The following is an 11,131-nucleotide window of genomic DNA, read 5'->3' on the forward strand; positions in this document are numbered from 1 at the left end:
GGCAGAGATAAATATAATTAGGAATGAGTAAATAGTAAAATAATACCAATGTGCCTCCCAGTAAAATGAGCTAGATCTTCTTTCTAAGGTTAAAGACCAAATGGAGAAGCATCTAGCTGCCAGAAAGAAAGCATTTTTGGGAAGTCTTTTTAAAGCTGTTTCTTTCTTAAACTGAGAGAGTTTAAGGGCAATAAATGTTGGAAAGAGCTAATGGAAACAAAGCAACTGGCTGGAGAAGGGGGGGGGGAGTGTAAACAGGGGAAGAGGCTTTTTTTCCTATTTTATTTTGAGGCTGTAAACTGTTCCTTCCTTGTTACTTTTAGGAAGTTTATCCTTCTAAAAAGCTATCTATGATAATGTATGAAATATGCTGGCTTAAATGTAATTATGCAAAGGATTTAACAAATGCTGGATTCTTATTTCATATAGTTGTAAGAGTTGTAATTAAGTCAGCCACCAGCCCCCTGCCAGACAGGAAGACGCCATCTAAGCTGTCCTGATATATAAGTTGTCAGGCATTTGTTTAGAAACCTTCAAATGAAGGAGATCTTTCAATGTTGATGTGAAACTCAAGATCCTTGACATATGTTTAAGATAAAAATTTAAGATTAACCATTTGTTTTAGAAGGCAATAGGGCAAGGAGGGCAAGAGGTGAGCTGGTAATTAAGATTCCTTGTTGAGACACATGTAAGATATATTACTACTTATTTGTCATTTATAGATGTAACAATATATAGCTCTTTGTGTTCCATATAAGGACAGGAGGATATGGGTGTATCTTTTTGTGATTGGTTATAGCAATCAGCCAATAGGAAATCCAACCAGGCTGATTGGACAGAGGCAGCCACAGGAGGAGCAAAGGGGGCTGGATTAAGGGAATATAAGGACTGGCCATAATGGCAGGAGGCCAGGCCAGAGCTTGGTAACCATATACCACTGTGCCTCTCATTTATTTGTCTGACAAATAAATAATTATTTTAATTTCTCTATTGCTGCGTTGAATATTTCATTCCAGCTAAGCATTAACCACAAGCAGGGTGCTACAGTGGTCCCTCTTAACTGACATTCTTAACTGAACAGAACTGAAGGGAGGGGCTGGTTCTGGAGCAAAGCTGTTTAGATTGGGTTTGGGTGGATGCGAAGAGGATGCCTCCAACTTCTTGGGCTTTGCTTCCCAACTTATTCTGCCTTCTGGGACCCCCCAGCCCAAGACCAACCACCTCTTGGATAGGTGAGCATGCAGATATTTTGGAATGTGAGTGTGGGGCAGGATGACCGCGTATGAAAGCTCATTTGAGCACAAGTGCTGGCCCCCCTTTTCTCTCCCATGGAGGCCCTGAACTGGCCAGCTCCTGGTTCAGGGCCTCCAAGGGAGAGAAAAGGGAACCTCAGTTACTCTTTGCCTTCTGAGGACAATGTCTCACTCCCAGAGCCCCAAGACTTACGGCTGCTGCTCTAACAGCCTCAGGACACCCAAGGGATCATGAGCAAAGCACACAAGCCCTGCCCGCCGGATATGAAGCACTCTCCTGAGAGAATTGGGGTTTTTTAATTGGCTGAACAGAGTTTCAGCCCTTGGGGAATTTGATTTCTTAAGCATACACCTTCCCCTTCCTTGTGTCCCTGGTGAGAAAAGCCAATCCTGCTTTCTTCCTTTGGTAATTTAATCAGAGGAAAGAACTCTTTCAATGGTCTAATAGATTTGCTGAATCATGAATTCTGCACATGCACAGAGGATATACCTCTTGAAACCCCAAAGATGGGCAAGGTGGGGCATTTCTCTCCACCTGGCTCCACCGGATATTGCTGATGGCCAATGAAAGCCCAAGTAGGGATTTCTAGTGGGGATGTTGCTGTGGTATATTGGAGGAGCAGGGCCAGGAGGCTAACTTGGACACCTGAGAACACAAAAAAGCAGCAGCAAAACAACTACATGTTTCCTTTTAAATGGGCCTCCCTGCTGAGTGTAAAGCATAGATCCTCATTTTTTAAGGGAAAAGGGAGAGAAGGCTTCTCCCAAAGTGTTAGAAGGCCACAAATAATGTAACAATAGAACAAAACAAATGTGCCGTTTCATGTGATACAGAATCCTATGTGCAAATCTGTTAGATTGAGAAATTTGTACTAAATAAGAAAAAAAAATTAAATGTGTGTGCTTGCAGGTAAACAGATTGGAGATTTCCTGCAAGATCTTGTGAGATCTCACTGAAGTCTTGCAAGATGTCTAGGAGAGCAAAATATGTATTGAGATTTGGGAGAGATCTTGCATGCTCTTTCAGGGACCAAAGCCATCACTGCTGCAGCGCCAAAGGCAGGTGGCTAAGGGGTGGTGAGTGTCCCACGGGGCGAAAAGGGATGTACCCCCCCCTCAAGCTCAGGATTCCAGAACTAACAGCTGTCAGTTGGGAGGGACGGAAGGCAAGGACCCACAGCCCAGGTGGGGCTCGCTAGCTTGGGCAGGAGGTGTGTGATTCCTCAGCTGGAGTAGATGCAGGACAGTTGAGGCTCACATGCCTCATCACCGCAGAAGCTATCACTGGAAAGCTGTCCTGGCCAGGCCTGTGTCCTTTGGCTCCAGTTGGGAGTGAAACGGATGATGTCTGATTTTTGGCGAAATAATTTTTTTAAAAAAAATTATGATTTTCAAGTTTATACATTTCAATAATTTTGCAGTCATTTTAACATTTCAAAACTTGACTTCCTTCCCCCTCTTTCTGCAGTTCCTTAAATTGATTCTTCATATCTTATGCATATCCAAATTACCTTAATTTCTTCATTTATGCATCTGCTTTAAATATATAATCTTATTAAACTGCAGGTTATTCCAATAATCCTGCCAATGTTCTTATCTGTTTACAGTTTGTAACTATTCATTAAACCATTTCCATTCTTTAATAAAAAGTTTGTTCTCTTGCTCCTAGAAACGGTCAGCATTGACAGAGGCCACATCCTGGGAACGGTTTGACTGGCCACCTAAACCAGGTGAGGGCAGCCAAGGAGTCTCAAATGCTCAGGAACTTCCCCTGTGTGCCAAGACAGGCTCCAGCAGATTGAGCGGACAAGACCAAGCGTGGGCCCAGTGGTCAAGAAGGTGGTTTCTGCAATGCTGTGGAGGGAAGTGAGGAGCAGATGGGGCTCATCCACCTATAAAGATAGCCCATCGAGGAGAAGGAAAACTCTGATCCTAATTTGCCTGTGGGATATCTTTGGGAGCTGAAAAGGCTAAGGAGTAAAGCCTACACAAATCTGGAGTGGAGTCCCTCAGGCAGTTGGATGGCGCCGTTTACAACCCCTTCTGACATCTCCTGCAGCCCAACTGGTGCCTAACTCTGCTTTCCTTGGAGACACATCTGCAAGGCCAAGAGAGGGAGTCTTGTCATCTGGGAAGCCCAGGACCTCCAGACACACTGCCCAGTCTTGCTCCCTGGAGAGGTCCCTTTGGGACTGCTGACACCCTTGCTTGACTTTTGACCTCACCCCCGGAGGCGCACTCCATTGCTTCTCAAGACAGACAAATGACAACATTAAAAAACTATTTGAAAGAATTTTATTTCATTCAAAAAAGACAATCTGGCATGTGATTAGGACAGTGGTTTTCAGACAACGGGTGACACGTTTATTGATCCAGTTTGGAAGGCTCTGTCTTGTCTTCGCACATGTGCGGTTCCATCTAGGAGCAACAACAAGGGAAGGAGCCAAACTGTTGACTCCTGCAGCGAGACTCAGGATTTCCACTCATGCTCACAAACGTAGGAAAAAGCACCGCCTAGGATAAAAGGATGATCACAGAATAGCATGTTTGTAAAGGAACTTGATTAGAATAATAATGATGATGATTATTTTTATTTTATTTTTCTATTTGGGTTTGTGGGGAAGGGGAGGACTGGGTCTTGGTGGGGAGGGAGATCTGTGCTGGAGTTGCTGGCCTCACTGCTGTCGCTGCCCGGAAGAGAGAAGAAGAGAAAATATTTTTAATCTTTCTATTTCTTATTATGTTGACAACCCATCTTTCCTTCAAGGATCTTCAGGTGGCTTACGCTATTCTCCCTTTCTTTAATTATATTTACTTCCTCATTCCATTTCTCTTCCAATATCTCTTCCTCCTCCTCCTCGCAGACCAGGGGGTGGATTTTAGGGGCACGACAGCAGGAGGCCAGCAGCTCGCACAGCCTGCCACACTAGCCATTCTCTCTTTCAACAGCCTTTGAGAACAACTGAGTAGGCATCTAGAGCGTCAACTGAACAGGCATGTGGATCAGCTAGTCACTGGGCACAGTCTATTCTTTTGGAGGGGGCTTTCCCCAGTTTCCATTTATAAGAAGTTTGAAAGGTTGCCTGACCAGTTTCCATTTATAAGAAGTTTGAAAAGGACCCCTGACCCTTAGGTCCAGTCGTGGCCGACTCTGGGGTTGCGGCGCTCATCTCGTTTTATTGGTGGACCGGTCATGTACAGTTTCTGGGTCATGTGGCCAGCATGACTAAGCTGCTTCTGAACCAGAGCAGCGCACGGAAACGCCCTTTACCTTCCCGCCGTAGCGGTACCTATTTATCTACTTGCCCTTTGATGTGCTTTCGAACTGCTAGGTTGGCAGGAGCAGGGACCGAGCAACGGGAGTTCACTCGGTCATGGGGATTCGAACCGCCAGCCTTCTGATAGGCAAGTCCTAGGCTCTGTGGTTTAACCCACAGCACCACCCGCATCCCTATTATTTATTTATTTAGATACTTGGGTTTTGGGCGAAGGGAGAACTGGGTCTTGGAGTGGGGTAGAGCTGTACTGGAGCTGCTGGCCTCACTGTTATCGCTGCCTGGAAGAGAAATGAAGAGGAAAAATTGATTACTACATCTTTCCTGCAAGGATCTCCAGGTGGCTTGCGTTATTCTCCCTTCCTCCCTTCCTCATCCCATCCCTGAACTCTTCTTGAATCAGGGAGCTGCCTCCCCCCATCCCAGTGATCCAGATTCTCTCTGGCCTCCCTGTTCCTCAAGAACAAAGATCAACACTCCCCATCTATATATCGGTGGCATCCATCCCCTGGTCGCTTGGTCTTACATAAATTGTTTTCACCTTCACTAAAGATTCCTTCTGATCTTCATAACCATCACTTCATCCTCCCATTTCTCTTCCAATATCTCTTCCTCCTCCTCCTCACAGACCAGGGGATGGATCTTTGGCACATGACAGCAGGAGACCAGCAGCTCACGCAGCCAATCTTTATAAACTAATCTAACCATGACTTGGTTCCCTATGTTTCTGAATCTTGAGGGATAGTAAAAGAAACAGAATGCAGAAGGAATTAGGAATTAGGAATCCTACTTATACTTTATATGAAGAAAGTCTCTTCATTACACCAGAAAACGTATTTCCTTTCTCACAAACTACCTCCTCAAACTAAAGATGCTCATCTTTTATTTTATAGTCCCTTTCCTCTTTTGTGCAGTTCTGCCCCTCCTTTCGCCACTTTTCTTCTCTTCCCGATTCTCCAATTAGTCCAGCCATTTCTCCTAGACCACGCTATGCCATCTTTGCCATCTTTATAGGTTAGTGTTTAATATAAGTTCAATATTAAAAGTGTTGCCTTCTCTTTTACCTTTGTTTTCCAGTAACTTCCACTCTTTTACCACAAACAGCGCTGACAATCCAAGTCTTTTAACTCAGTCTCTTTCGCTGGGCTCACGCCACTTCAAAGTAAAAAACATGTTACCGTATTTTTCGCACCATAGGGCGCACCGGAACATAGGGCGCACCCAGTTTTTTTGGGGGGAAATAAAGGGAAAAAAATTATTTCCCCCCCCAGGCGCGGGCTGGGGAAGCTCAAGCTTCCCCCAACCCCAGCCCCCAAACAGGTAGCTCTCTGCAAGCCGTGGGAGCCCAGTGCTGGCTCCCCCTGCTTGTGGAGAGGTCTGCGAAGCCTGGACGTGCTGAGCTCAGCGCGCGCAGGCTTCGGCATGCTGGCAACCCTGCGCAAACAGCGGGAGCGCTCCCGCTGCTTGCGGGGAGGTCCGGGAAGCCTGGACGCACTAAGCTCAGCGCGCGCAGGCTTCGGCATGCTGGCAACCCTGTGCAAAGAGCGGGAGCGCTCCTGCTGTTTGCGGGGAGGTCCGCGAAGCCTGGACGCGCTGAGCTCAGCGCGCGCAGGCTTCGGCATGCTGGCAACCCTGCGCAAACAGCGGGAGCGCTCCCGCTGCTTGCGGGGAGGTCCGGGAAGCCTGGACGCGCTAAGCTCAGCGCGCGCAGGCTTCGGCATGCTGGCAACCCTGCGCAAAGAGCGGGAGCGCTCCTGCTGTTTGCGGGGAGGTCCGCGAAGCCTGGACGCGCTGAGCTCAGCGCGCGCAGGCTTCGGCATGCTGGCAACCCTGCGCAAACAGCGGGAGCCCTCCCGCTGCTTGTGGGGAGGTCCGTGAAGCCTGGACGCGCTGAGCTCAGCGCGCGCAGGCTTCGGCATGCTGGCAACCCTGCGCAAACAGCGGGAGCCCTCCCGCTGCTTGTGGGGAGGTCCGCGAAGCCTGGACGCGCTGAGCTCAGCGCGCACAGGCTTCGGCATGCTGGCAACCCTGCGCAAACAGCGGGAGCCCTCCCGCTGCTTGTGTGGAGGTCCGTGAAGCCTGGACGCGCTGAGCTCAGCGCGCGCAGGCTTCGGCATGCTGGCAACCCTGCGCAAACAGCGGGAGCGCTCCTGCTGTTTGCGGGGAGGTCCGCGAAGCCTGGACGCGCTAAGCTCAGCGTGCGCAGGCTTCGGCATGCTGGCAACCCTGCGCAAACAGCGGGAGCACTCCCGCTGCTTGCGGGGAGGTCCGGGAAGCCTGGACGCGCTGAGCTCAGTGCACGCACGCTTCGGCATGCTGGCAACCCTGCGCAAACAGCGGGAGCGCTCCCGCTGCTTGCGGGGAGGTCCGGGAAGCCTGGACGCAATGAGCTCAGCGCGCGCAGGCTTCGGCATGCTGGCAACCCACCCCTCTCACTCTCCAGGCTTCAGCGAAAGCCTGCATTCGCACCATAGGATGCACACACATTTCCCCTTCATTTTTGGAGGGGGAAAAGTGCGTCCTATGGTGCAAAAAATACGGTAAGTCCTTGAATTCCGCTTCTTTTAATGGGCTAGTACTGTTGCAGAGTGAAATTTGAATCTGTCTTCCTTTTCTTACTGGCACTTGTTAGAGAAATCTTTGCTTATGGTTACGTATAATGAGAAAGATTTCCAATATGTTTAAGATAAAATCTCCCGTTCTTTACTCTTTATGTGCTAGTCTTTTGGGTCTGTTTCTGAGCAGTTCAGTTTGTATAAATAAGTCTCACAGACCCTCTTCTCCTCAAGCTCTCCTTGTTAGCTGCCGTTCTTACCCTTTGGGACTTTGAGGCTTGCTGCTGAGGATTGCTCGTGTCCTTGCGTCTAGGTACTCTCTGTCGATTCACCTCCTGGTTAGGACGTGGGCTTCGAAGGGTTCCTTTTTTGACGCTGCCGGACAATGTCAGCCCTGGGCCACGCCCAGAGCCTTTTTGGGGGTCGTGTAGCCTCCGCGTTGCCCCCCAAAGTTCCCTCTAACAGCTGCTAGGCGCGGAGAACCCGCGAAGCACATCCACAACGGAGGGCGGAAAAACCGGAAGCCCTTACATACCAGGTTTGGGAGGGGGATTTGGTCTGCGATAGGCTTTTTCCGTAGGGACACGGGTGGCCACAGAGCCTAGGGCTTGCTGATCAGAAGGTCGGCAGTTCGAATCCCAGCGACGGGGTGAGCTCCTGCGGCTCGGTCCCAGCTCCTGCCAACCTAGCAGTTCGAAAGTGGAAGTAGATAAATACCGTATTTTTCACTCTATAGGACGCACTTTTTCCCCTCCAAAAATTAAGGGGAAATGATCAAAGCAGCAGAAATAAGAGATGATTGGATCCCTTTAAGAGCTCGAGGCATGGGTACCCCCAACAAAAATTTAAAATTCGGTTTTGTAATTTGGAACTAATGTGATTTGATTGGTTTGCTAATAATAATTATTTTTTTTAAAAAAAACACAAATTAAGGGAAAATTTGTGTGCGCCCTATGGAGTGAATGCAGGCTGCGCAGCTAAGCCCAAAGCCAGAGCAGGGAGAAGGAGCGCTGCGCAGCGCTCCGTCTCGCTGTTCTAGCTTGGGGTTAGCTGCGCAAAGCCTCCGCAGGGCAGCGGGGTGAAGGCACCCTGCCGCCCTGCAGAGGCTTCAAAGGCCGTCCCCGAAGCCAGAACAGTGAGGCGGAGCACTGCGCGGCGCTCCGTCTCACTGTTCTAGCTTGGGGATGGCTGCACAAAGCCTTCGCAGGACAGCGGGGTGCCTTCACCCCGCTGCTCTGCGGAGGCTTCAAAGGCTACGCTCTGGGGGCTTCAGGCAGCTATCCGCAAGCCTTCCAAGCGCAGCAGGAGTTCCCGCTGCACTCAGAAGGCTTGCGGATAGCCGCCTGAAGCCTGGAGAGCGAGAGGGGTCGGTGCACACCGATCCCTCTTGCTTTCCAGGCTACGCTTCGCTGGAGAGGCGCTGCACAGTTTTCCCTCTCTGCGCAGCGCCCCTTCAGCGAAGCGGGAGGAGAAATGGAAGGGGCTCCGTTTCTCCTGCCGCTTCGCTGAAGGGACCCTGAGCAGAGAGGGAGAGAATCCCCCCCCCCGTTCTCCCCCTCCTATGATCCGGTGCGTCTTATGGTCCGGTGCGTCCTATAGAGCCAAAAATACGGTAGGTGCCGTTCTGTCGGGAAGGTAAACAGCCTTTCCGTGCACTGCTCTGCTTTTGCCAGAAGCGGCTTCGTCATCCTGGCCACATGACCCGGAAGCTGTATGCCGGCTCCCTCAGCCTATAGAGCGAGATGAGCGCGCAACCCTAGAGTCGTCCGCGACTGGACCTAACAGTCAGGGGTACCTGTACCTTTACCTAGGCTTTTTCCAGATCTGCCTTACTGCCCTATGTTTCTAAATCTTGAGGGAGAGCAAATGAAGCAGAATGCAGAAAGAATTAGACATCCTACTTACACTCAAGAAGAAGAAATCTTTATTTTGCCGGAAAACATCATTACTTCTCACAAACCACCTCCTTTCTCCTGAACTATCCTCAAATAGTTGCTCTTCCCAAAGTCCTCAGCCAAGTCACTCAGCAGGGGGACGTGTCACAATGGAGGCCCTGACCCTGTTGCTTTAGCTACCTTGCTTAACAATGTGAATTGTTCCCCTTAACATTAATTTTTCAAATATTTCTTCCAGTGAGTTTTTATTTTATTTATTTAGGAAGGATCTAGAGCTGGCTTCATCCAGCACGGTGCATTTCTGGACAGGACAGGAAACACCCTGCAAACACACACTTTTCAACAAGGCGGTGTCACCAAGGAAAAACACTCCTGGCCTAGACTATGGCTGCTGTTTCTCAATTAATAGTAAAAAATGACCCTTCTCAACATCCTGTAATAATCTGTCCAGTATTAGGATGGACAGGAGCAGGACTTCACCCTTAGACCCCCTCATCCCCCTGTTTCTGTTTCTGCCCAGTGTCTTCTGCCAATCAACAGCTTTCCTTAGCTTGCAAGGAAGTGAAATGTTATGAGTTACTTGGTGCCAGACTCCCCTTTGCCATGAGTTTCTGGGTGCCAGGCACTGAACCCCTGGACACTGAACATCGGGGGAATTGATCTAAGCTGTACCCCAAGCACTACATTTGATTGTTGGTTATTAAAAACTGATTGAAACCATTTTATTTCATTCACAAAAGAAATTTTGACATGTGATTATGATAACAGTTTATATAATAAAGGTGACACGTTTATTGATCCTTTTTGTAAGTTATTATTTGTCTACTTTAATGTATTTTTTATATATATTAATCAGTAAGGGGGTGGGGTGGGAAGCAGTTTTGCATATGAAACTGGTGGATGGCTGTCATTAATCCAGATCAATTTCATAGAATCATAGAAACTTATAGCTGGAAGGGACACCAAGGGTCATCTAGTCCAGCCCCCTGTGATGCAGCAATCTCAGCAAAAGCATCCATGGCAGACGGCCAGCCAACCTCTGCTTAGTAACCTCCAAGGAAGGAGAGTCCACCACCTCTCATGGGAATCTGTTCCAATGCCAAACAGCCCTTACTGCCAGAAAGTTTTTATGAATGTTTAGTTGGAATCTCCTTTCTTATAACTTGAATCCATGGGTTCGAGTCCTACCATCTAGAGCAGGAGAAAAGAAGCTTGTTCCCTCTTCCATGTGACAGCCCTTAAGATATTTGAAGATGGCTGTCAGATCTCCTCTCAGTTTTCCCCTTTTCCAGGCCAAACCTACCCAGCTCCTTCAAGTGTTTCTCTTCAATCTTAGTTTCCAGACCCTTGGTTGTCTTGGTTGCCCTCCTCTGCACACATTCCAGCTTGTCAACATCTTCTTAAATGATGGTGCCCAGAACTGGACACAGGACTCCAGGTGTGGCCTGACCAAGGTAGGAGAGAGTAGGACTTGGACTTTGTTTCATCAGGACCCTGGACTTCCATAGATGCAACCTAGAACAGCATTACCATTTTCTGCTGCTGCACATTCCTTGTGGCTGAGGCTCAGGGTAACGCCCCCGGGACCTTTCAGTTCATGGTGTCCATGGAGGCGCAGGTCAATTCTGTGTCCAGGGCAGCTGTTGACCAGCTTCATCTAGTACGCAGGCTGAGACCCTATCTGCCTGTGGATTGCCTCGCCAGAGTGGTGCATGCTCTGGTTATCTCCCGCTTGGACTACTGCAATGCGCTCTACGTGGGGCTACCTTTGAAGGTGACCCGGAAACTACAACTAATCCAGAATGCGGCAGCTAGACTGGTGACTGGGAGTGGCCCCCAAGACCTACATTGGCTCTCAGTATGTTTCCGGGCACAATTCAAAGTGTTGGTGCTGACCTTTAAAGCCCTAAATGGCCTCAAAGGCCCAGTATACCTGAAGGAGCGCCTCCACCCCCATCATTCTGCCTGGACACTGAGGTCCAGCGCTGAGGGCCTTTTGGCGGTTCCTTCCCTACGAGAAGCCAAGTTACAGGGTAGTGGTGCCTGCCCTGTGGAACCCCCTCCCACCAGATGTCAGAGAGATAAACAGCTACCTGACATTTAGAAGACATCTGAAGGCAGCCCTGTTCTGGGAAGCTTTGAATGTTTGACAG

The 11,131-nt window shown here is 49.1% G+C and overlaps 1 long non-coding RNA gene across 1 annotated transcript; it reads left to right on the forward strand.

The window, feature by feature from the left end:
* Positions 1–1,125: 1,125 nt before the first annotated feature.
* Positions 1,126–9,776, forward strand: LOC310686764. Its single transcript, XR_014516099.1, has 3 exons — positions 1,126–1,232; positions 2,923–5,707; positions 7,074–9,776. It is a non-coding gene; the product is annotated as an uncharacterized lncRNA (long non-coding RNA).
* Positions 9,777–11,131: the final 1,355 nt, after the last annotated feature.

Source organism: Podarcis liolepis (assembly GCF_965112155.1).
Source record: "Podarcis liolepis genome assembly, contig: SUPER_9_unloc_1, whole genome shotgun sequence".
NCBI classification, from domain to species: Eukaryota; Metazoa; Chordata; class Lepidosauria; order Squamata; family Lacertidae; genus Podarcis; species Podarcis liolepis.